Source organism: Marmota flaviventris, chromosome 15 (assembly GCF_047511675.1).
Source record: "Marmota flaviventris isolate mMarFla1 chromosome 15, mMarFla1.hap1, whole genome shotgun sequence".
NCBI classification, from domain to species: Eukaryota; Metazoa; Chordata; class Mammalia; order Rodentia; family Sciuridae; genus Marmota; species Marmota flaviventris.
In genome coordinates this window covers 83,010,415-83,034,892 of record NC_092512.1, presented here as the reverse complement: position 1 = coordinate 83,034,892, position 24,478 = coordinate 83,010,415, and the positions used below count along the sequence as shown (strand labels likewise).

General features: G+C 35.6%; 1 protein-coding gene across 3 annotated transcripts in view; it reads left to right on the top strand.

Annotated features, from left to right (window-relative positions):
• The window catches only part of Spidr (scaffold protein involved in DNA repair), a 391,802-nt gene that overhangs the window by 79,551 nt on the left and 287,773 nt on the right, over window positions 1-24,478 (top strand). The gene's annotated exons all lie outside the window — the stretch shown is intronic.

Here is a 24,478-nt window from a genome sequence, read left to right as displayed (position 1 = left end):
TAGAGTTCTACTGGATTGGAAATTATTAAGACACACATTCCTCAAGTTCATTGTGTAGCCACCCTAATATTATTATACTATTTAATTTCTTTTCTTTCTTTTTCTTTTCTTCTTTTTCTCCCTCTCTCCCTTCCTCTTTCTCTCTTCTTCTTTCTTTAGTGCTACAGATTGAACCCAGGGCCTCATATATGCTAGGCAAGCACTCTACCTCTGAGCTATATCCCGAACATCCTGTACTATTCAATTAATATTATATTTAATTAAGTGTATGCTGTATTGTTCATTTTACCTTTTTTATCAAAGAGAAGTTTTGAAGATTATAGCCTTATTTAGCATTCGTAGACCTTTTTTGTTTTTTAAATTACCTAATACATATCTTAGTTTTGAACATATAGTCTTCCTTTACTGAGATAGTTTTTCTTAAAAAAATTATTTGGAATATAATAGTATTAAAATTAAGAATCAAAATAGAAAACAAAAATACTTTACTATCAATAACATTTTTGCCTCCAGGTATCTGAGAATTGGATTTTCTTGTATTCAAAAAGAGACTTTGAGTCCCTTCTTTAGTCTAAGGTTTGAATTCATTCCCAGTTCCTAGCACAGAGGTTGGCATGTGATAGATGCTCACCAAGTGTTTATTTCAAATAATTAAAGAAGTGGAGTGTGAGACAGATTCACTGTGCACTTGTTACCAACTTGTCTGAGTCTGATGTAGTATAACACCCACACACAGTCACATGAAATGGATTTATCACTTATAGATAGGCAACAAGGACAATAGCCTAGGCCTCATTGTTAGTTAATCCCCCAAGGCTCAATAAAGCTACCCAGGACAGATGGAGTCTCATCTGCACTTGCCCCACTTGCACTGCAGCTGAGGTTTTATATTTATTTCAGTGGCCACTGTATTCCTTGGGCTAAGGTGTTGAAGGAATCCTGTTTCTGGGTGGGAATGGAACAGAGCCTGGCCTGTTTCAGCCAGTCCTTTCCTATCTCAGGATGCTGCACTCCCCACACAACTTCACAGGCATTCTTGAGAACTGCAAGTGAGAACAGAGGGAGAACTTGATTGGTCCAAAGCTATACAGAGAACTCTCTTACAGAGAGGCACAATAAAATGCTTATATGACATTCTTAGGTATCTGACCTTTCTGTATCAGCTTACTAGGCCATTTCATGTTTTTTTCTTAATAACAATAAACTGAATTTCCTGTAGTAGTAATCCTCATCTTTGAAATTTGTGTAAAGAGAAATTATAACAAAGAGAACTTGCAGATTCCTAAAAAGAAACTCTGAACAAGAAAGGGATATTTCATAGTATGATGACTAAGGTTGGTGGTTCTAAAATTTTTCCTTCATAGTTTGAAAGATGACACTTAATATAATTTATGTGCCATACTTTCAAAGTTATGTAAATTTCTGGTACCCTAATAATGTCATTTCTGCCTGCTTTACTCAAGAAAACTTGTTGGGGCTGTGCACAGTGGTGCAAGAATGTAATCCCAGCTTCCTGGGAGACGGAGTCAGGAGGATTCCAAGTTCGAGGACAGTCTGGGCCACTTAGTGACACTCTTATCTCTAAATAAAAAATGAAAATGGCTGGGGACATAGCTTAGTGGTAGAGTTATCCTGAGTTCAATAACTAGTAATCCCCCCAAAAAACCAAAACAATAAACAAAAAAACTTGTTGGAATGTATATGAGTAAATATTATGTGAATCTGGTCTCATTTTAACCTGGGCAGATTTAACCCTGACACCTTATAATTAATGATCATATCATATATCTTTTCACAACTCTGGATCATAGCCCACAACTTGTTATAGTTAGGAAAACTGACTTAAATCGTAGCTTAAATTTGAAAGCAGTACTGTAACATTGGAGAAACGACTTTTGTGTCATACATTGATTCTTAGTTTGAAGTGTACGCTGTGGCTTGCATCTTAGTACTTAGTACTTAGTACTTAGTAGACTAAGGCAGGAGGATTGCTTGAGTCCAGGAGTTCTTTGGATACCCTGAGCAACATAGTAAGACTTTCTCTTTCTCTCTTTTTAAAACCAAAAAACAAACACACACATTCATATAGGCTTAGGAAAGAAATATAGCCATAAATATATGTGTGTATAATTTCTATCTGCCCACTGTGAGGGGGCCTAGGAGCAGAGAGCAATGATCCTGGTTTCTAATACCATTCTTACCATTCTCCAAAAGGGGGAATGGAGGCTCTTTAGAAAAATGGTTAACTCTACTTCTACGGTAGGAAAAATATGTGATAAGCCTGGATGGAGCATCATGTACTTTCAGAAAATAAGGAAGAGTTCAAAACAAAAGGGGTTGGAAATGTCCAAGGGACATAACCAATCTAAAAAAGTGTTCTGAATGGCCAAAAATGAGACAACTTGAGCAATGGAATAAAAAATGCCGATAACATTGGATTATAATTTAATAAATAAATATCCCCAAGTCTGTACTGATACATATGAAAAAGAACATCTTTAATTTAAAAATGTTAAAGGAATAAGGGAAATAGAAAAATCACCATTTAGACTATAATAGTAATAATTTCTATAGGCATGGTACATCATTGAATGTTAAAATTAGTGGACTATCTTAATGAGAAACAGTATTTGTATGATTTCAAATTATTTCCCCCTAATATTTATTAATTCAACAAGGAAAAATAGTAACTTTATATATTGAACCCTGGCAGATATCCCCTTAACCAAGTGATGAATGTTAAAAATAATGAGGTTTTGATATTGTATATTTGGTTGACAGGATAAGCTGGTTGGAGACTACATAGAAATTCTCTGAAGTATCTTATAACTCTTCTGTCTAAAATTCCATCAGAACAAAGTTAAAAAATAATTCTTTCCATTGTAAACTCTTTCTCTTAATTGAAATTGCCGGTATCCCCATGTGTTCATGTATGTTACATGGGCCCTGCCTGTATAGTATGTGTACATATAGGGGTGTGTATAAAAGCAGGCAGTCTCATTGCTCTGTCATTCAGTGTAGGTGGAATAGTTTCTCTAAAGATTACCAGATAGTCTTTGCCTAGAATTCTTATAATTCTAGTGCCAAGGCTGTCTAAATTGTTAAAGTTCTACTGTTTAAAACTGTGGAATGCTATAAGAGAAAAATATCCTAGCAAATGTATAATATAAATAATGATTTTATAAAATTAATTGATATAGCAAACAGGGTGTTTTTTATTTATTGAGTAGATGGTTCTAGCATAAAAATAGATTAGTTTTGATATTCATCTGAGCAAACCATATTTGGAAAGATAAATCTACTTAAGGAATACCTTTTAAATTACATTATAACTTTGAAGGAATAATTGTCCAAAATCATTTAAACATTTTACTCCCATTAAAAATAATTTAACTATGTATTTTGTTGTCTGGACCATTGAAATATCAATATCAGAGTTTGGCCTAGACATTGGATATGTATTGCTGCTATAGGATGAAAATTTGGTATCTTTAGCCACTAACAGTAAAGGGGGTAAAGAATTAAAAATGAAAACTACAGAGTTGAAGAGCGAAGGGAAGACATAACATTTATTATTTCAGTAGTGATTTCTGCCAGTGTGGATTACTGAATATTTGTGGTTTGGATCTTGTTTGCTTTGAACACTGTAGAACTCGGGTAGTTTTTCCCAGAGTATGAGGAGATTATGACTTTCTTTTGCTAGGGGTTAGGGATTAAACTATTTATTCTATGTTATATATCAAGGGTAACATTTTAGGACACCTGAAAATTGGAGTAGGAGAAAAGGAGGATGGTAAAACAAATGAAAAAGATGAGTGGGTTTTTTATTTTTTATTTCATATTCTAAGATTCTGTTTAGCATGAATTTCAACGCATATTTTTGTAAAGAAAGTTTATAGACTTTTTATGTGCCAAATACTGTTTTCCTTGCCTTCTTATTTGCATTTTACCTTTGTGGTTGAGTTAACATAACCTGTATGGGAATGACATAACTTTATTACTTCTTACCTGTTGGAATTGCATCGCGTGACAGAGCTGAACTGCAGCCCATATTTTTCTCTAGGGCTTTCCACGGAAGTGAGTCAACACGTTGTTTCTGGCTTTACTTGCTGTCCCTCCCTAATAGACCAGCTTAGAGTACTTTGGAATTTTCCAGGTACAGTGGTGGAAGAGTAGTAGCACAGAGGAAGACCAGAGCATGGGTTTAGTGTGCTTTGGAGAAGGTTGAAGTGATTGTTCAAGGAAACATTTCAAGCAACCAAAATGGAATGAGAATAAAAACATTACCTGAAATAAATATGTACCAAGTGCTGAAAATCCCTTATTAAGTATCTTTTACCACGTAGTTAAAAATTGTTTTAAGTTATATTCTAAGATTCTGTTTAGCATGAATTTCAACACATTTTTTTGTGCTTGTGCCAAGAACACAGTGTTCTGTTAAGTCATTCAGTGACGAAGATTTCTGGCTTGCTGCCAATCAGGGTCAAGTTCATTCAAATAAGTTTCAGTGTAGATTCTGACTGAGTTAGGAATGTTCATCTTGTCTTTGCATGTTACATGGGTCTGGGGAATTAGTTCTTTTAGAACAAGCTTATTAATACTTTTGTTTTTCAGGGCTTTTTTTTTCTTTCTTTTAAGACTTCATATGCAACCAGTGCTTCATTACTGGTATCACATTCTTGTCTACTTATTGACTTTCCATGCTTGAACTGGTAAAGTAACAGCTCTCTTAACCAGGCCAGATTATAATCTACTATATACCATATTGACTGTGCTTTGTCATTTAAGGTATTACTTTATACCTTTAAAGAAAACACATTAAGGTATTTTTTTCAATCATGCCTTTCAATCGTGAATTGAACAATTGGAAAAACATGGGCTAGAAGCAAGAAATTCACAATGTTTGATAAGGAGTATATGCCTATTGACATGGAGTATATGCCTATGAATATGCCACCTTTCAGTATTTTATTCATTCCTTCATTCATTGTAATGAATGTTCTTCCTCAGTTTCTTTTCTTTCCTTTCCCCCCCTTCCCTTGGCAGGGTGGAAGAGGAACTGGGGATTAAACCAAGGGGTGCTTTATCACTGAACTACATCCCAAGCCCTTTTCATTTTTTATTTTGAGTGAGGGCCTTGCCAAGTTAATGAGGCTGGACTTGAACTTGGGGTCCTCCTGCCTCTCAAGTCACTAGGATTATAGGTAAGCACCATCATGCCCAGCTTTCATTGCCTCTTTTTTGTATTAAAAAAAAAATGTAATGAGTACACAAAGAGCTAAGGATTAGAGCTAAATATACTACTTCTTTGGTATTTAGCAGTTTTGCCTACTAATTGTACTTATTTAAACAACTCTTCCCTAAAAATGTTTAATTTGCATATGTGTGAGTTAAGAAACATATTATGCTTCATTACTGGTTCACCAGACCCTTAGAAGATAACTGTTTTTTCCCCCTTATTCAGTGCAGTAGTGAAGCAAGGTAATAAGTTTGTGTTGATACTGATGAAAATTTTCCAAGAAGGCTTGCCTTAGTTTCAGTTGGGGGTGGGGGAGAGGGAGAGAAAGAATGTGTGTGTGTGTGTGTGTGTGTGTGTGTTTGGCTAATATCTGGTAACTTGCCTGTTTGTGATTGGTTACTGTGGTTTTTCTTATTCATTAATGCCTTTCTGGCAGGCATTAATTAAGGCCTTGCTCACCAGGTGGTTATAACCTACTCAGTGAATGGGTAAGAATCATAGGCCAAATAATAATGGAGTGCTTATGTCTGCAAATCTATTTTATATCACAAATAAATAAGTGAAACAACTAAATACCAAATGTGTGCTTTTATAGGCTTATATATTAAGTATTTAAAACAGACATAAAAGGGCTGTAAAATAACTCTTCCTTTGGGACATTTTTCTGTATAGGTTACATTGACTATGCTTTTTAAATCAGAGTTCAGTTATGTTTGAATGGAAGAAACTTTATTTTATCATTAAATCTTTTTTCCTCCCCATTAAATCTTCCTTTGGCAAAAGTGCTTATTTAGAGCAGGGTACATAGCACAGTAGTTTAGTTCTTGCCTACCATTGCTTACAGGAGGTTCATATGCCACAAAACAAAGCAAAAAAAAAAAAAGTTTGATCAGATTCCATCCCTGATACTACAAAACAACAACAGCAAAAACTCATTCATCACTCTTCTGTTTTAGTTATGACCAAAATGCCCAACAAGAATAACCTAAAGGAGGAAAAATCTATTTGTTGATCATGGTTTCAGAGGTCTCAGTCCACAGCTGGTGTACTCTTTTGCTTTGGACCCTACTTCAGGCAACACATCATAGAGGAAGGGCCCAGAAGAGGAAAGCTGCTCAGCTCATGGCAGGATCCCGAAGCAGAGAGGCAGGGGGAAGCAGCTGCAAGGCAAATGCACCCTTCTAGGGCTTTTCTCCAGTGACACACCTCCTCCAGCCATGCCCCACATGCTTACAGTTACTACCTTGTCGGTCCATTTAAACTAGGGTGGACCTTTGAGGTTAGTTCTCATAATATAATCATTTCACCTCTGAATATTCTTGCATTAATAGCAGCTTTTGGGGGATTTCCTCAGATCCAAATCACAAGATCCAAGAACCTCTGAACAGTATTAAATATTTTTAAATGTAGATTGTATGTCTAAATTTCTTATAAGACCTTTGAATGTTAAGTGCTGGAATGAGTTTACTGCTTCCTTCATCTCCACCTTCAAATGAATCTGTTGCAGTTTTAATTAAAAGTTGAATTTGGTAAAGTCTAGAGGAGAATTCAAAGATTCCCAGCCGAAAGGTATGATAGATGTTGAAAGAGATGAAATGCTAATTACCCTGACTTGATAATTACACATTGCATACATATATCAGATTATTACACTATGCCCCATAAATATGTAATTTTTAAAAAATTGAGTTTGGGTATTGTATTATGAATAACACAGTACCAGCTTTCGTAGTGATCTTCATCATAGCTCCTGGTAATCATTACCTTACTTTCTTCTTTCCCTAATTAAACCGCTAGTTCCTTGAGGGTCAGAATCATCATGAAAAAGTGAGTGAATGAGTGTAGTAGAGAAAAGATATGCAGACAGGTAATGACGAGATTTTTTTTAAACACAGGTATCAAAGATTCATATTCTCATGAGTTAATATGAGGTAAGTACCTTAATAACTAAAAGAATAGCTAGATATAATTTAATTTTTTTTTTTTTTTTTTTTTTTAGTTTTAGATGGACACAATACCTTTATTTTGTATATTTTATTTTTATGTGGTGCTGAGGACCCAGCGATTCACACATGTGAGGCAAGGTCTGTAGCTCTGACCCACAACCCCAACCCCTAGATATAATTGTTTTTAGCACCTTGCTTTTGCCAAGGCTTGTTTTGAACTTGCAATCCTCCTACCTTAGCCTCCCAAGCCACTGGGATTACAGGCGTGTGCCACTGTGCCCAGCAATAATATACTTTTGATTTACATTTATTTCCTTAAATTTATCTACTTTTATCAGGTAATTTTACCCAGGGAAGGTGATCGGGTCAAATTAAGTTCGGATTGGAGTTGCTATCATGGGAGCATAGTTTTTCATTCAGTGAAACTGCCTTCAGAGTGTTTATCATTACTGAAGCTTCCATATCATTTGAGAATCCTTAGCAAAATGTCTCCGGGTATTATCAAAATATTCAAACATGAGAAAATTAGGCAAAGAAAGATTCTGCACCTTAATTAGAAAAATAGTTAAAGAAATGAGTGTATAATAAACACAAATGATCACATGGCTTGGTTATTTGGAAACATCTTACCAAGATTTTATATGATAATTAAACATTAAGTAGACTGTTCATTAACAAAGCTAACATGTCCCATGGGTTGACTGTGTGGCTATGATTTGTATCACTTATATTTCTAGAAGAAATTTTAATGGAAAACATAATGGATAGCATATTTGCAGTGGGTGGTGGTTAGGAGGGGGCTTTCCATCTGTTACCCAAAGTAAAGCAGAATGAACATAAAGTCCTAGAAAATTGGATACTGAACTTCAGTTTTTAAAACTTGCATGGTAATGACAGCTGCTGTTTTGTGGGCGTCTACCTAATATGTGGGGTGCTACAGAATCTATTTTACATATATTTTCTCATTGTTTCCACAGTGCCCTTGTTGAAATGGTGCTTTACTGCTTTATTTTGTATATGGGATGACTTGGCTATGTTTCAGATAATTAAAAAACTTGTCCAGGATTACATGTTGGTAAGGGGAAGAATGAGATATCTTTACAAATGGTAAAGAAAGGAATTCTCTTGTGTTCTATTTGTCCATTTAAGTTGAGCACACATGTAAAACATTTTCTTAAATAAGTAGGAAATTAAGCAATAAAGGAAAGAGTATAAATTTATAAGCTAAGCTTATAAAGGAGTAGTTAACTTTCTTCACTAGTTTGTTTCTTATTCATTTCCAGTCCTTGGCACACTTTGCTGTTTGGATCTGAGGGAGGGAAAAATCATTCCACCAGATTCCCATGTCCCAACACCTACTCTCTAGATACCTGTCAGAACTCGTTGTGCCTATCTAGCCTGTTTGGGAGACTGTCAGCACTCTGCTCTGCTTGGTGTCTGTATTGTGGTTATTGAGATATCTGCCAAATTCTAGGCTGTCTGCCCAAAGACAACACTTGAGTGGGGGGCTTTAGGATAGCCAAGAGAAGGAGGAAATTTGCTCAAGTAAAACATCTTTCATTTATCTTATTTTTATTTTTCATCATTTTACTTTTGACAGGGTTAACATTTTTCCTGTGGTATGATGGAGCAAGATAAGTACTTATTTTCCTTTGCATAGAATTTTTAGTTCCTCTGTTTCAATTGACCTGAATTTCTAAGAAGGAAAGCACAATAAACTTTATTTTCATTCTCATAAATATGTGCTTTTGTTTTGTTTTTCACTCTCAAGAAAATTTAAAGTCTGGAATTTAGAATTCTGGGGAAAAAAACAGGGAAGAAAATATAGAAGGAATAAAGAAAAAGATTTCCTACAGTTGATCATGAAGTATTTTGTTATGAAAGACAATCAAGATGTGTTTATCTGAAATGTCAGCAGGTTTGTGGGTATTTAGTCACTAAAGTATGTGTGATTTGTGTTCTCTGGCAATTTTTGCTCTCCAACCTTGTGAGAGTTAGAATCTTTCTTTACCAAATCTGTTAATAAGTAAATTGTCTGGCAGTCCATTTTATTTTTTTAATTTTTAAAGAAATAAATATTAAGAAATCATCTCAGTTTTTCTCCAAATAACCTTATGTTACACATGATGGATTTTCAGTGTTCACTCACCTCTTGGGTTGGCTCATTTTCCTGAAGTGACAGGATCTAACGCCAGATTATATATATATATATATATTTCTTTTAGTTGTAGATGGACACAATGCCTTTATTTTATTTATTTATTTTTATGTGGTGCTGAGGATTGAACCAACTGCCTCATGCATGCTAGGCAAGTGCTCTACCACTGAGCCATAACCCCAGTCCAACACCAGATTTTTTTAAGGCCCAGATCCTCTCCATACTTGACCCAGACAGTTTAGTGAGGAGAAAATGATGAAATCAAGTCATGTCATGTCATTCTTCCCTGTACTTCACTGTATGAATGGTGTGGCATTGGTCTATATTATCTAATTAGAATTTGTTTTTTCAGTCCAAGAATATTGCCTAACCTTTATATTACTTCAATGGGAAAATTTCAAGATTTTATTTATTTTTATTTTTGTAAAATGTGTTTCTTTTATTTTTCTTTCTTTTCTTCTCCCTTCCTTTCCTTCCCTCCCTCCCTTCTTCCCTCTGTTTTTTAATGGCTTTACTCCGGCTGATAGATACTTACATTTAGAAATTTGGAATATAGGATATGCGCAAACGTGCATACACCTACACACACACACACACACACACACATATCTTATTATCAAGCTTTCTCCCCATTAGTAAAATAACGTGTAATCACAGTAAATTTCCCAGCTGGAAGCGATTGGAGTAAACATTTTTGTAAAATTTATTTTCATGTTAAGACACCAACTCTAGTGTAATTGAGATTATTTCACAGACATCTAGTGTTGCAAATGAGCAGAGCTCTACTTCAGTCCTTTGTACTTTCACAAATCTTAGGGCTAGTTCATTTTTATATTATTCATCAGGACACATTCTGTGTCAAATTATATCATTGCTGTTACCATTGGCTTAAGACAAAATCCCGAGTTTCAGACTTTGAGAGAATTTCCTTTTTGCAAAATACCCTGGGTGATTTTGGCTCTCCCTAAAGGGACAAGCTGGAAAATATAGCTAATGAATATAGTACACTGATTTTATTTCTTTTTTTTTTTCCACATGACAGGATAGGGGATAAGGATAAATTTGACAGGATAAATTTGTTTGAACACTTTCCCCTATAATGCTAGAAAATCAATATATCTACTGTAATAAACCTAAGACCCAGAGTGACTGGTACATGTAGCAGGGTCAAAAACTCCTATCCTAGATGCTATTGCAATACTACGAGGGGGTACGGGATTGATGAGTCCTCCTCTGTGGTCTTCTCTGTAGCATATAGTCTATAAGGCCACTGATACCATGTCCACTTGATATAAAGTGCTTGGGTAAGGCCCATTTTAAACATTTTGTCCTTTGCTCCTTTACATTGCATCTTTCCATGCCAGCCATCTCAGATTTCTACAATTTCTAGAATGTACATTGTATTCTCTTCTCTTTGTTTTACATGAAATAATCAGGTACACAAAAATGTGAAAAGAAAAAATAATGGATATATGTATTCAGCCTGAGATATGGAATGTTATAGGGACTATAATTTCTACATGCCCTTTTTTTGCTGGTCAAGATTACTGTATTAGTCTGTTTTACGTATCAGTGATGAGATGCGAGAGTCTGGTACTTTGTAAAGAAACGAGGTTTATTTAGCTTGCAGTTTTGGAGACTGGTAGTCCAAACAGTGTAGTGCCAGTTCTGGAAAGGACTACCTACCTGCTACCCTGGCTGCATTACAGCATGACAGATGGCATTGTGGTAGAAGAAATAAATATAAGAGGAGGGGAGGAGGTATCCAGTCTTGCTCTTTTATAACAACCCATTCTTAGAAGAACTCACTCCATGACACCAGCATTAATGCTTTCTGAGAGCATACCCCCAATGCCCTAGCCACCTTCCACTGGGCCTTACTTTTCAAAGGTTCTACCACCTCCCAACGTTGTCACACTGAGGACTAAGCTTCCAACATATGAACCCTTAAGGATATACTCAAACCATAGCAATCACCCCATACAGAGTAAATCTGTACCAAATCTTGTTCCATGTTCAGGTGGCTATCCCAGATGTCCCTGTGTGTATACAGTGAGCTAGCTTTATAGTAAGTTTGTGGATTTCCATGGAGTCTCTGAGGTAAGTTCTTGTGACAAAAACATGTCTGAAATTATTAAAAAAGTTAAAGCATTTTTTTTCTTTTTTTATTAGAAGAATATTTTGATCTCTTTAATTCCTTGGTTTTTCTTCATTCTGCCCCAGCCTCCTGGCAGGGATACCTGAGGAAGGAAGTCTGCCAGATGGTGGCATTCCATAATATTATGTTTGGAATCATAATGAACAATTTTTTGTGTTGTTGAAATGGTACTTTTTCAAAAACAATCATTCCTGATTTTGCTCTCTAGAAGAGCAGAATCTTGCTCAGTGCTACAATTTGGTATGGGGAGCACTGAACTGACATGTTAGTCAGGAGAGTATGATAATCTGCTTCCATCATGGTATCTCCTAGTTTTTCTATTTGTTTCTCTCTAAATCGTTCTTCTTCTGGCTTTCTTTTTGTCTCTTTCTCCCCCCACCCCACAGAGGTAATGGGTAAGGGTATTTTGGGGACATGAAGGAAAGTGGCTTATGTTCCTATAGAGAGTCGACTGCACTCATTCAAAGGTAGGGATCAGTATTATAAAAACACATGGATAGTTATTTCAAAGGAGAATATATGGAAAGGAGAGTATAGCCTCTGTACTCAGTTATTATTTTTATAAAAGTTTTATTCTTCAGTAAATTAGGAAATCAGACATTTGGTCTTCACAAAAATATTTCATGCATTTTGCCTAGAACTCTTAATTGGTCACATTTAATCCTATGTAGACTTGAAACTTGCCTCAGCCTCTTCCAAATTTTCACATGACTTCTGCCCTCTTGGTCATCTAGCCAAGGGTTACTACAAATCAGGTATTCCTATCTGTGTCTCTACATCCTTGACTCAGACTCTGGAACTTGAATCTCTAGGTAGTTCTCAGTTGAAGTTAATTTGAGGAGTCATTGCTGTCATGCTGGCCCCAAATCAGAGGGACTCAAAAGCAGTGTTTTTGATCTTGTAACTTTGGTACAAGGTTTTCTTTTCTTTTTATTCCTTTTGATTTTGTTTTGTGTATGTAAAATACAGAACTTACTCCTGTATGAGGGATTACTTCCTCACATGGGTTAGGTCTGCTCAGGTGTTTCAGTAGGACTTGGTAAGCCCCAATTTCACTTTAATTCACAAATAAAATTCTAATTTGCAATATATCCAATATTTATTTGGTTTCTTAGTGCAGAAGAAATTTGAGTTTCTCAAATACCGTATGTTTCTCAAGAAGTTTTTAGTGGCATTTCTTGTAATGAATTTCTTATAATCAAAAAAAAAAAAAAAAAGAAAGAAAGAAAAATAGATAAAGAAAAAAACTACTAATGAGCAGGTTTATCTATAATCACATTTTTTCCGAGTTTGTGGTCAGAGCTTAGGTGAGTTTTCAGTTTTCCTTGTGTGCACTTAGGCTGGATAATTTTTCCCATGGAATGTACACCTACTTGGGTAGAGGTGCCACAGCAGACCCCCTTCTGCTTTTCTCTGTCAGTCTCAAAGCAGGCCTATGGCTTGTTTACCTTGTGCTAGTATAGCATGTATTGCAAAAGAGAGAGTCCCCAAGTGTTTGGGGGTTATAATACCTGCATAGCTGGTTTCTTTTTCTCATCTAGTTTTTCTATGCATTTTTTCCTCTAGAAGCATCAAGCTCCTTTTTGAATATTGAGTTTTATAATAAGCCATGGGCAAATCTGCCCTCTTTTTGTGCTCAACAGAGATTGCTCTGCCTAGCCCTCTTAGTCCATGTTCTCACAGTCCATGTGACATAGAAAAAGGTAGAAGTCTCCTATCCCCATTTAACCAGAGTTCCTTTCCCCAATAGGCAAGCAGTATTATTGAGCTCTTCCTGAAATTTAAATAAATGAAGATGAGCATCTGTTACTTGCCCTTTATAGACAAATGACTGCATATTCCATAGCTGCTCTATACTTGAAGGTATATTGTGGGCCCCAAGGCTCATAGTGACATGAAAAGTGTACTTCTTACCACGATTGTGAAGTATTCCATCAATTTAGCTGTCTCCTATGGGCAGACTTTTAGACTGTTTCCCATTTATGTGCATGAAAATGCACTTTTCCAAGTTCTGTTCCTTTTCCTAAATTAAGGCATCTTTTAATATGTGTTCTCAATGTCTGAAAGAAGAGATTTCTTTTCTTTTCCTAGAATTTCTTTTCCATTTATTCCTATGTTAAAATTTTAAAATATAATTTAAATGTTAAACAGATTGACTTGTGTATAACTCTGAGCTACTATCTGTGCTGTTACTTCATTAATATGGATACCAGGGTGGATGGTGTATTTGTTAACCTCTTTTCTAAAGACTGTTCTTCCAGGCAAGGTAGGATAGGTAATTAATTGTATGAATGGTGGTAGGTTGAATTGTGGGAAAAAAAGAATTGTTAAGTTTCCTGTGTGTGCTTAAGATGCTATGAAATATAGACACACATAGAATGTTCCTGTTACAATGGGAAAGTAAAGTATATCAGTTAAAAAATTTTGGGAAGCCAGAGCAAGATAAAGATAATATCAGGTGTTCTAAGTCAGAGGAAGCAAAGCAGACTGTGAATGAAAGCAGTGAGAAATCTTTGTGAAACTGGTTCTTCCAGGCTAGGGTGTGTCACTTGGGAGCACAGCTGAGCAAAGGCTTAAGGTAAGACCGAAAGGTGAGGTGTCCCAAAGACTGAGGGTGTGGTGTGGAATTGAACAGTAGGGTCGGAGGTGTGAGTCTGGGGCTTGGGAGATATACTGAGTTTTGGCTCTGTGCTGGAATAAAGAACTTTGGCAGATGTCCCTGGAAGAGGGCCTCATGCAGTTCCTGAAGAGGAGAATATTGTTAGGGACTTTCTCAGGAGGAATATGTAGGCTGGAGCAAGTGTGCGCACAGACACAAAGACAAGGAAGTAGCAGAAGGTCAGGTTAGGAAATCAGTGTTTATGATGATCCTATTCCAGACATGAAGAGTGTCTGAAAATGGAGAGGAAGGGCAAGTTCTTAAATTTTATAACTGAATTAGTTTTGATTCAGTTTTGATATAAAAGAGAACATAGAGTAAACAAATGATAAAGCACTCATTCGAAGGCTGAGATCTTGGAATACTGACCATTCAGTTGAACATACAGGTAATATAGAAAAATAGAAATCTGAGAAAGTGGAAGATTATTAATTGAGTTTTATTAGGTGAAGTCTCATGAGATACACACATCTTTTCTGTGTAGAAGTGGTTAACATATGATAGACTATGGCAAAGAAAGTCACATGAGGTATTCCTTTAGAAAATAATGTCTAAAATGTCCTTATTATTACCATTATTGACTATTTGTAAAGCCTATTATTGACTGTAAAATATCTGTGCAATCATTCCTATTTAATGACAGAAAAGATCTGTGAGTAAATATAATGTCTCTTAAGCATTTATGAAGATAAGTGGATTAAGACAAAGGGCTAGAGGCACAGATTTGAGAGTTTGAGGTTTTTGGTTATTACCGTCTCAGGATTGAAAAATAAAATCCCTTACAGGGAGAAGCTGAGTGTCTCTTTCTAACGAATGCCATAACATTTTTTTTCTTGATACTAATTATTTTGGTGCCAAATTTTTATGTTCTGTGTTTTACAATTTACTCTGGCAAGTGGAACTCTCAGTGACTGCTAGTGTGCACACTTCTAGTCGCACATGGTGTGGGCGATCCTTGGGACTGCGAATAGGATGGCTCTAACTACCATGGTTAAATTCTGTTATTTGGCTTCAAGAAGGGACTTTTTCCTCAGTGGGCTTGACCTAATCCTTCAAGCCCTTCATTCTGGTCCAATCAGAGGCTGAGGAGGTCAGAGATTTGAATCAGGAGAAGGGTTGATATGCTGTTGCTGATTTGAAAATGGAAAAGGCAAGGATCATGACAGCATTTCAGACTTCAGAGTAGACCAGTTGTTATCCATCAAAGAAATGGGGAGCTGAGTCCTGTAGCCCAAAGACCTAAATTCTGCCAGTGACAAGAATTAGCATGGAATTGAACTTTCTTCAAAGCCTCTGAAACTAAGCCCTACCAAAAACAATTTAATTTGAGCTTTGTGGTACTCTGAGCAGAGCCCAGCTAAAATGCACTGGATTGCTAACAACAGTGAGCTGATAAGTGGGTGTTGCTTTAAGCCTCTTAAGTTTGTGGTAATTTATTATACAGCAATAGAAAACTTATGCAGATTTTGTGAACAACAGTTGAATGTTACAGGTCATATAGACTGTTATATAACTGCAAATACTTAAGGGAAATGCAAGCATATAAAGAAGCTAAATTGTTGGCAACTTCTCTTTCCCTTTCCCCTGGTCCTCTCCACTTCTTTCATAGCACTTAGTGTATTAGGTTTATAACCAGCCTCAGTCTTAGTATGGTAGAAGCAGCATCTATCAATTGCTTGCTATTCATCAGGTACTCATCAAATGAAGGTAGGGAAGGAATCTTAAGCTGCTCGGTGATGGAAAAAGGCAGCGAGAGGAAGAAAAGGAAGATGAAAATCATAAGAACACAGTGATTGAAAGGGCAAATTAGGAACTGTAGGATGACACATGTGGTACTAGTCTATACCATAGGCTGGGTAGCTTATAAACAACAGAAATTTGTTTCTCACCGTCCTGGAGATTGGGAAATCCAAGATCAGGGAACCAGCTGATTCATTATCTGATAAAGGCACATTTCCTGCTAGCTGTCTTTTTGTTATAAGAGACATGGGGCCTCTTATATCATGGCACAAATCCCATTTATAAGGGCTCCACCCCCATGACCTAATCACCTTCTAAGGGCCTATTCCTGATAACATCCTATTAGGGGTTAGGATTTCAACATAAGAATGTTAGTTGGACATAAACATTCAGCTGCAGAAAATATCAGTGGTTGTTAAACAGAGTTAGCAAGAGTCAATAATTCAAAAAGATGATTTTGCTAGGAAGTTCCTACAGCTGAGTGTGGATGGTTTCAATGAAACAAGAATTTGGCAATCAGAATAAAAAGGAGATTTTGGAGCTTGTGTTTTGTTACTGAGGTCAGTGTCATGGTCATAACGTAAATAGAGAAAACATCATGAATATACTTAACCCTTTCCTTCCATACACACATCTTTTCTGTGTAAGAAGTGGTTAACATATGATAGACTATGGCAAAGAAAGTCACATATGAGGTATTCTTATAGAAAATAATGTCAAAAGTGTCCTTATTATTACCATTATTGACTATTTGTAAAGCCTGTTATTGACTGTAAAATATATGTGCAATCATTCCTATTTAATGACAGAAAAGATCTGTGAGTATTTATGAGCATTAGGGAAAGAATTCTGGGCATGATTTAAAAAATGGTAGATAAAGTTGCTGGAATATGAAGTTTCTATGAAGTTCAAATGTCTGTAAATGAAAGGTTCCTTAGACATTATTATGAACATTCTATGGCTAAATGTAGCTATACTGCCAGAGAAATGATTGGTAGCATCATTCTCTGTGACTAGGATACATTTCCTGGGCATGTGAAAACATTCTTTCTGAGAAGTTAACCATTTATGATGTAGAAACTGGAAGCTTATTTAGAGGGTGCGTTTGTATCTGAAGAGGATATTTCAGGTCATTGTAAAATGCAGAGAAACTTGACCAGAATTGTTAGAGTGGGTAGGAGTAAGTGAATGAGAGTGCTTTTTCCCCTCTATTCCTTTTAGTTGGTATCACTGTCATCTACTTTTCCACGAAAATTCTGTAAGGAATAGAGAATGGAAGAGGCAGTTCTTAACAGGACAGTGATTACACAACATGATTTGACTATTGTGTGCCAACTTTACCCCAAAGTGCATTGTTAAAAGTTTGAATTTATAACTAATTATTACCTGAACTACTTAGTGCTTTAACTGTATTTGAGACCACAAGTAGTTTCTTCAATATTTTCTCAAGGGCTTAAGACTTAATTCTCCCTCTTGACTTCCTCTTCATCTTAGAAACTGCAATTTCCTTTGCAGGGACAGCTTCCTGCTGGGTGCTGTTCTCTTCAGCTACTTCTGTGTTGGGTGCCCTGTGTTTTTATCTAAAGCCATGAGTACATTGCAACATTAACCATTTCATCATGATGAGAATTGAGAAAGTCTCACAGGAAATCACAAGTTGAATATCCCTAACACAAGCCTTGAGTTTCTCGGTTGCTGTGTCATGATAGGCAGTTGGTGTTCTGAATGGCAGTTATGAAGAGGACACTTTTGTAGAAAGGAATTCTTTTCTAGGGATGTATTTATGGGTCTAATCATCTGGGAAGTAAAATATATGTAGAAAGAAAATATTTTCACCACAGTCTGAAAAGATCATATGCATATGATCAGTACTGTTTTCCCTTAAGTTCATGTCAAGTTCATTAATTTTCAAGTGACTTTTCTGATTTGTCTGTTTATTTTTCAAGCCCCTTACCCCTATTATAGGAGATTCTTTTTTTCTTTTTTTTTTTAACAGCACTGTTTCATACTTCATTCTCTTCTGTTTTTTGTACTGCAAGTCTTTTGTGCACTGCTCATCTCATTTTTTCTGTGCAGGAGCTTGTTTCATGATTATCTGCTGAAAAGATGGCTTTGAAGGCACAAGAATTGGTCACAAGAATGTGGTTAATTGATGAAGCAAGTAGTATCTATAAATTTGGTCTCTGGGGGGCTTTTTTTGTATGTAGTATTTAATGTAAAAGAATCTGACTCCTGCCCTTGCAAGGCAGAAGGAACCGCTTGAGTTTCCTTCTCTATCAGCTGCAGAAGTGGTGCAAAGTGTATTTCCTCTTTGTTGCTGCTCAGATAGAACAGTTGCCTCTAGGACTTCCCAACACATAAGGGAAAGGAATATTGTGAAAGAATGTTTTTCCCTGTCATTGTTATTTAGAGATCAGTTATAGAGAAGTTTTCAGTAAGTGATGTGGTCAAAGATTTATTTGTTTCATACTCGATATTCTCAGAGTCAGGATACAAAAACCAAGTCAGGCTTTCATGGAGCTCACAGTCTCAAAGAACAGATAAACATGAAGATAAATAATTGTAGCACACAGAAACTCAGTAATTGAAACAGATACAAAATGTGGTGATGACCAGCCCTCCAAGGGTTAGGGCTTCATAGTAGATAACGCTAAAGCCAATACAGGAAACTCTATAATGGTAGAACTTTGGTGGGTGCTATCTGGGTACCCACTGTAAAATTCACTCATCATGGTAGGATGTCAAAAAGGCTTCACAGATGAAGGATGCATGAAGACATCTTCAACACTAGGGCTAGGGGTATAGCTCAGTGGTAAAATGTGTACTTCTAGATACTGACATAGATCAGGGGGTTAAAAGGATAAAGAATAAGGCTCAGATGGACAGACCAGAGCTCACTGGCCATTTACTCTGTACCTGGAGCAAACTGCTCAATTTTTCTAAGCCTTGGCTTCTTTTCTAATTTGGGCTGCTGTAACAAATACCCATAGACTGGGTGGCTTATAAATAATAGAACTTGATTTCTCATAGTTCTAAAGGCTGGAAGTCAGAAATCAGGGTGCCAGTGTAGTCTGTTCTGATCAGAACCCATTTCCAGTTTGTAGTCTGTTGACTTCTCACATCCTCACATATTTCATGGAGGGCAAACTAATAGTCTGATACTGGTACTGATCCCATTCATGAGGGTTCTGCCCAGATGACCTGATTACCTCCCTGAGTACCACCTCAAATACCATCCCATTGGGGATTAGATGAATTTAGGAGGACACAAACATTCAGTCCTTAACAGTTTCTTTCTCTTTAAAATGGGTATGATACTTCTTCTCTCATAGTGTTGTAGTAAGGATCAAAAGAGGTCATGAAAGAAACCACTGAACCAGTAGATTACTTTTAAGTAATCTTTTAAAACCAGTAAATTACTTCTAAGTAATCTTTTAAAACCTTTTGTTGGGGGAAAACTCATAAATACTTAGCTAGGTTCTACCAGGTGAGGTAAAAATCCTCTACTTGGAACTTTCTTGGATATATAAATCATCTTTTTGAACCTAACTACTCATGTTGTTTGCTCTCTTTCTGCAACATACTGACTACACCAGAATTCTCCCCACATGGCGGCTTCTCATTCCTCTGTTCTTATTGCTATGCTTAGAGTACCTTCCTCTTCCCAACCTCTGCCTCAGCTGTGAAACATCTATTCATTTGCAAGCTACCTCTTCTGGGAAGACTTCCCCATAAACTCGAGCCCTCTTCCCTGTAAATCTTCCCATGCCCATATCTACCAGAGCCCCTGAGATCTAAAATCACTAATGTGTTTGTTTTTCTGTTCCTTCTATATTGTAAGTTTCTTGAGGTTTAAAAAAATAAAAATGCCTTATTTATCTTTTATCCCCAAGCTAGAACAATGCCTGGCACATAGTAAACATGTGATTAATATTTGATGAGTGGAAAAGGATAGGAAACCTTTTCTTCTTTTCCGTTCTTTTTTTTTTAATAATTGAGGTTCAGAAAGGTTAAAAGAATTGGCCAGGTCACCCCACTGGAAGAAACACAATGCCTAAAATTCTTAGCAAGGCTTCCTTTCATGAAGGAAATGAAAAAGAAGAAATAAGAGATCTCAAATTAGTCTTTAAATGCTTATTCTTAATTCCCAAGCTTGGGATTTAGCTGTAGAAAATGGAGGTAAACATGATAATGTTCAATACACTGCTGTGGAAGTTATTCCTGAAATGAAACAATTTTTAATGAAATTAAAAATCTCTAGTTCATCATAGAAGTGGTATTTCAAGTAGTATTTCAGATAGTTCTGTGCTGCTCCTTTTAGAAATAAAGACCTAACCTTTACTTAATTGAAAAACTTAGTTGTAAAAAATCACATTTGTTAAAAATTTTATAACTTATCTCTGGGCTGGTGTTGTGGCTCAGCGGTAGAGCACTCGCCTAGCACATGCGAGGCCCTGTGTTCGGTCCTCAGTACCACATATAAATAAATAAAATAAAGGTATTGTGTCCAACTACAACAAAAAAAAATTTTTTAAAAATTAGAACTTATTTCTTCTAAATTGTTAGTCCTTATTTGAAAAGAAGTAGACCCTATTACTATGTAACTTAGAGGACATTAAACATTTCTGATTCAAGCAGTTTCACTTGATCCTGTGAAGAAAATTAGGCTATGGTAGGTAATTAATCTGACTATTGGCAATTTGAAGCAGACAAGTATTCAAAGTATTCGCAATTTCAGGGTTTAAGAAATCAGTTTCCAGAGTTTATATTCTGGCCACTGATTCGGTGAATTTTAATAGGTTCAAAGTCAGTTCAATTTCTGTGATTTGCAAATCAAGAGGATTTTAGTGGTAGGCCAGAATTACTGTTGTTTAAAGTGTTTGTAAAACTAACATTAATATTTGATTGTCTTGATACATATTTCTGGCTATTTTCAGATATTAATAAAATGTCTATGGGAATGAGCCTAGGAGAAATAAGTTGAAGTAAGTGCTTACCCCTGTTTTCTTTTCGTAGTCCTCTTGTCCACACTGATAGTCATGTGTTACTGTTTTGTTTCGTTCTTTTAATAAATGTTGAGCTGTTCTTGACCTGTTGTATCTGCTGTTTTAGGTTAATTTCGTTTACTCATCCTAGGTGTAGTGGTCGTTTCTACTGAGCCATCTTTTTTTCCCCCTTATCCATCTGGGATATTTTTAACATAGAATTATGGACAGATGTGGAGAAAGTCAGTCAAAAGGAAATGTAGAAGTGACTGAGGATATAGCATAGCTAGAATACTTATCAACATGTACAGGGCCCTAAGTTTGATCCCAGCACTACGAAAACAAAAGAAAAACGGACTGTAGGAGGAAATAAAATAAATTTCTCTATAAGTTAAAACTGCGTAATACAAACCATTTCTAATAAAACCTTATTTGCTTCATGTTTATCTTTAGTTGTCCATTTGAACATTTAAGATAAAGGCCGTATCAATTCAATCAATTTTTGCCTTGAAGTAATAACAAAAATATAAATTATCCCATTTTGGATATATTTCTAAATTGTTTGGACTTATTTATTTTTCCTTGTATGTGTAGTTTTGGAGTTCTAAACATATATGGAGGTTGACTTTTGTTTTTCTTCTTTTTTTATATTTGCCCAGAAAAAAAGAGAGTTGTTTCCTTCCACCCCAGGCCTCTTCATAATGGTTTAGTTATAGATGTTGTCCTCATTTTCAGTTGAGTTTTAATGTTCTTATTTGCTCTGGATGACTTGGCTTTCAGTTATAACTAATCAAGGAGCAAAAGCCATTTAAAAACAAGCATTTAATTTTAACAGATGGGGCTAGGTAAGTTTGCAGCCAAGACTGGTAGACAATTTATAGGAATGTGATTCTCGTATTTTGCTTTGTCTAGTTTAGAAGTGTTAGTTTTTCTTCCTTTTTTTTTTTTTTTTTGGTTAAAATAGATCAAATAGCTATAATTAAAACCCAAATAGTACTGCTTTCTTTTACAACAGGGCCTTGAATGCAATAGTTATAATTATTCCATATTTTCAAGCTATTAGAAATTTCTTATTTTTTTCAGTTTCTTTTGAGATAGTTGACATCAAATCAGCAATTTGTGAATGATGAACAAAGGAATTTGAATAGATTTGGGGCTCTTACAAGTATTGTTAGGTACCTAACATGGTAGAGAAGGTTTTTCAGTTTAGCTTTATGTAAATTGACTCCTAAACATTTAAGATTCATTTTAATCCTGGACCGGTGTTCCCAGAAGTTTGTGTCAGACTAGCAAATCATTCATCATTATGATTTAAGATAGGATTCTTTTTAAGAAAGATCATTTCAATATCTTCTTCTCTCACAGTGGCTTCTTAAAAAGGAACTTTGATTATGTTAGGCAAATTTTGAGATCTTTTTTGTTCAATACTGAATACAATTATTGGGTAAATTAAGTGTTTTAAACTCTTTGATTTTAAGAATCAGTTGCAGGATTGGATACAAATCCTGTACAGAATTGAATAACAAAAAGATGATCTGTTACCAGGGAACTTTGAAAATGGAGAATCTTGAGGCTTTCTTTAAAAAAAAAAAAAAAAAAATCTTGTTTGTTTAACCTAGAAAATAAATAAAGGAAAATAATTTTAACTGAAGTTTACAAACTATAACTAGCAGGCCAAATTTGGCCTACTACTTATCTCCTTAAATGAACTTTTGCAGGAACCCAGCCAAACTCATTACTTTATGTGTTGTTTATAAGTTATTTATGATTGCTGTCACATTAAAATGGCTGATTTGAGTGTTTGTGACACACTGTATGGCTTGAAAAGCTTGAAATATTTGTTGTATGGTCCTTTATTGGAAAATTTGTTCCCCCCCCCTTTTTTTAAAAAGAGAGAGAGAGAGAGAATTTTAATATTTATTTTTTTAGTTTTCGGCGGACACACATCTTTGTTTGTATGTGGTGCTGAGGATCGAACCCGGGCCGCACACATGCCAGGTGAGTGCGCTACCGCTTGAGCCACATCCTCAGCCCCAATGTTGGCCCCTTTTTGAAATAGTGATTTGCTTTCTAGCCATATCATTTTACTTTCATGGCCTCTGCGAATTGGGATTGAGATTTCTTTTAAGTTCTAAACATAAGTTATTTTAAAAATATATCTAGTTATAACTGATTACCAGGATTGTATAGGCTAGTTTTTACATTTTATTCTACTGAAATTAAGGAAAATGTGTTAAAATAATAAAAATCACATTTAATTATATGTGTTGGAGCCCCCAAGATAAATTTTAGTGACCTGCTAAAAGTAATCATAAGAAGTCAGAAATGGGTATACCCATGGCTTTGGTTAATTATAGCAAAGGGTAGAGGTGCAGCAGGAGCATTCTAGAGCTTCCAAGATTCCTATTCTGGGGGAGCTGCAAAGGACATGCTCAGTTCCTATAACAATGAATTGTAGCAGCCCATACAAAGTTTTATCTTTTGGGGAAGACCTAACAGGTCAGTGCCTACTGACTGACTTGCTGTTATTGAAACTCCAGTCCTATAGAAGGAAAGTAGGTGTTTACCATAAATTATATTGCTTGCACAAACTAAAATCTACACAAAGTGGTACAGAGTGGTCAAGGCTTCGTGCATGCAAAATGTTTCCATCAGAATATTCCAAGAGTTCACTTCTTAAGTACTCATCAAGGGCCAGTCACTAGAACAGCCTCTTCGAGAATTATGTTAAATTGGAGCACCTCAGCCTGCTAAGTTGATGCTTTCCTGAAAACTCCATCTCCAGTATCATATACTTCACAAACAAAATGTTTTTCTAGATGAAATCAGATTTCAAATATATTCTTTTAATGACTTGATTACTTTTAGTCAGCATTCTGATTTTCCCATAAGAAATATTATATGACTTCGTAAATTAAGCCTAGAATAACTTTATAGAATCATGGGTCTTCAAAGTTAATAAACATAATAAAACTGATAAACATTGTTTTGTTTGAATTCAAAATTTAAACCAAGTGTCCAGGACTATCTTTGTCATTTCTAGATTTTATAGGGATTAAAGTATCTTGCAGTTTTTTCCATAGTTCATGTTCTTGCATGAATATCAAAAAGTAATCATTTTCAATGATGACTTATCTCCATAATATTGTTTTAGCTCATTGTGGCCAATAAAATTCCCAACAGTATATTAAACATTATCTTTTACCTATCGAAATAACGAATTAAACAAGCATTATGAGATATTACACCTTTTAAATTCCTTGATATTAAAGTCCTTGGTGTATCATCTTTATTGAATTTCAAGATTATGGAAAAGTACATAGGTCAATTTTTTCTTAGAGACAATTAATTTTGCCTTTTCTCACATTTGTAGCTATTAAAGCTAAAACTCATGTGCGCACGCATATGCACACAAATATATATACGTATTTCCCCCTAGTTTTTGGCTCCCTTTATTTTGTAGACAGAGTTGGGAATAATGTGTGTAGGATGCATGTGGATAGTGGGGATTCCCAAGATTATTCTCTTAATTGTTTATGTGACTCTGGACAACTATATATCAATCATTTAATCTTCTGTTTGTCTTATTTGCC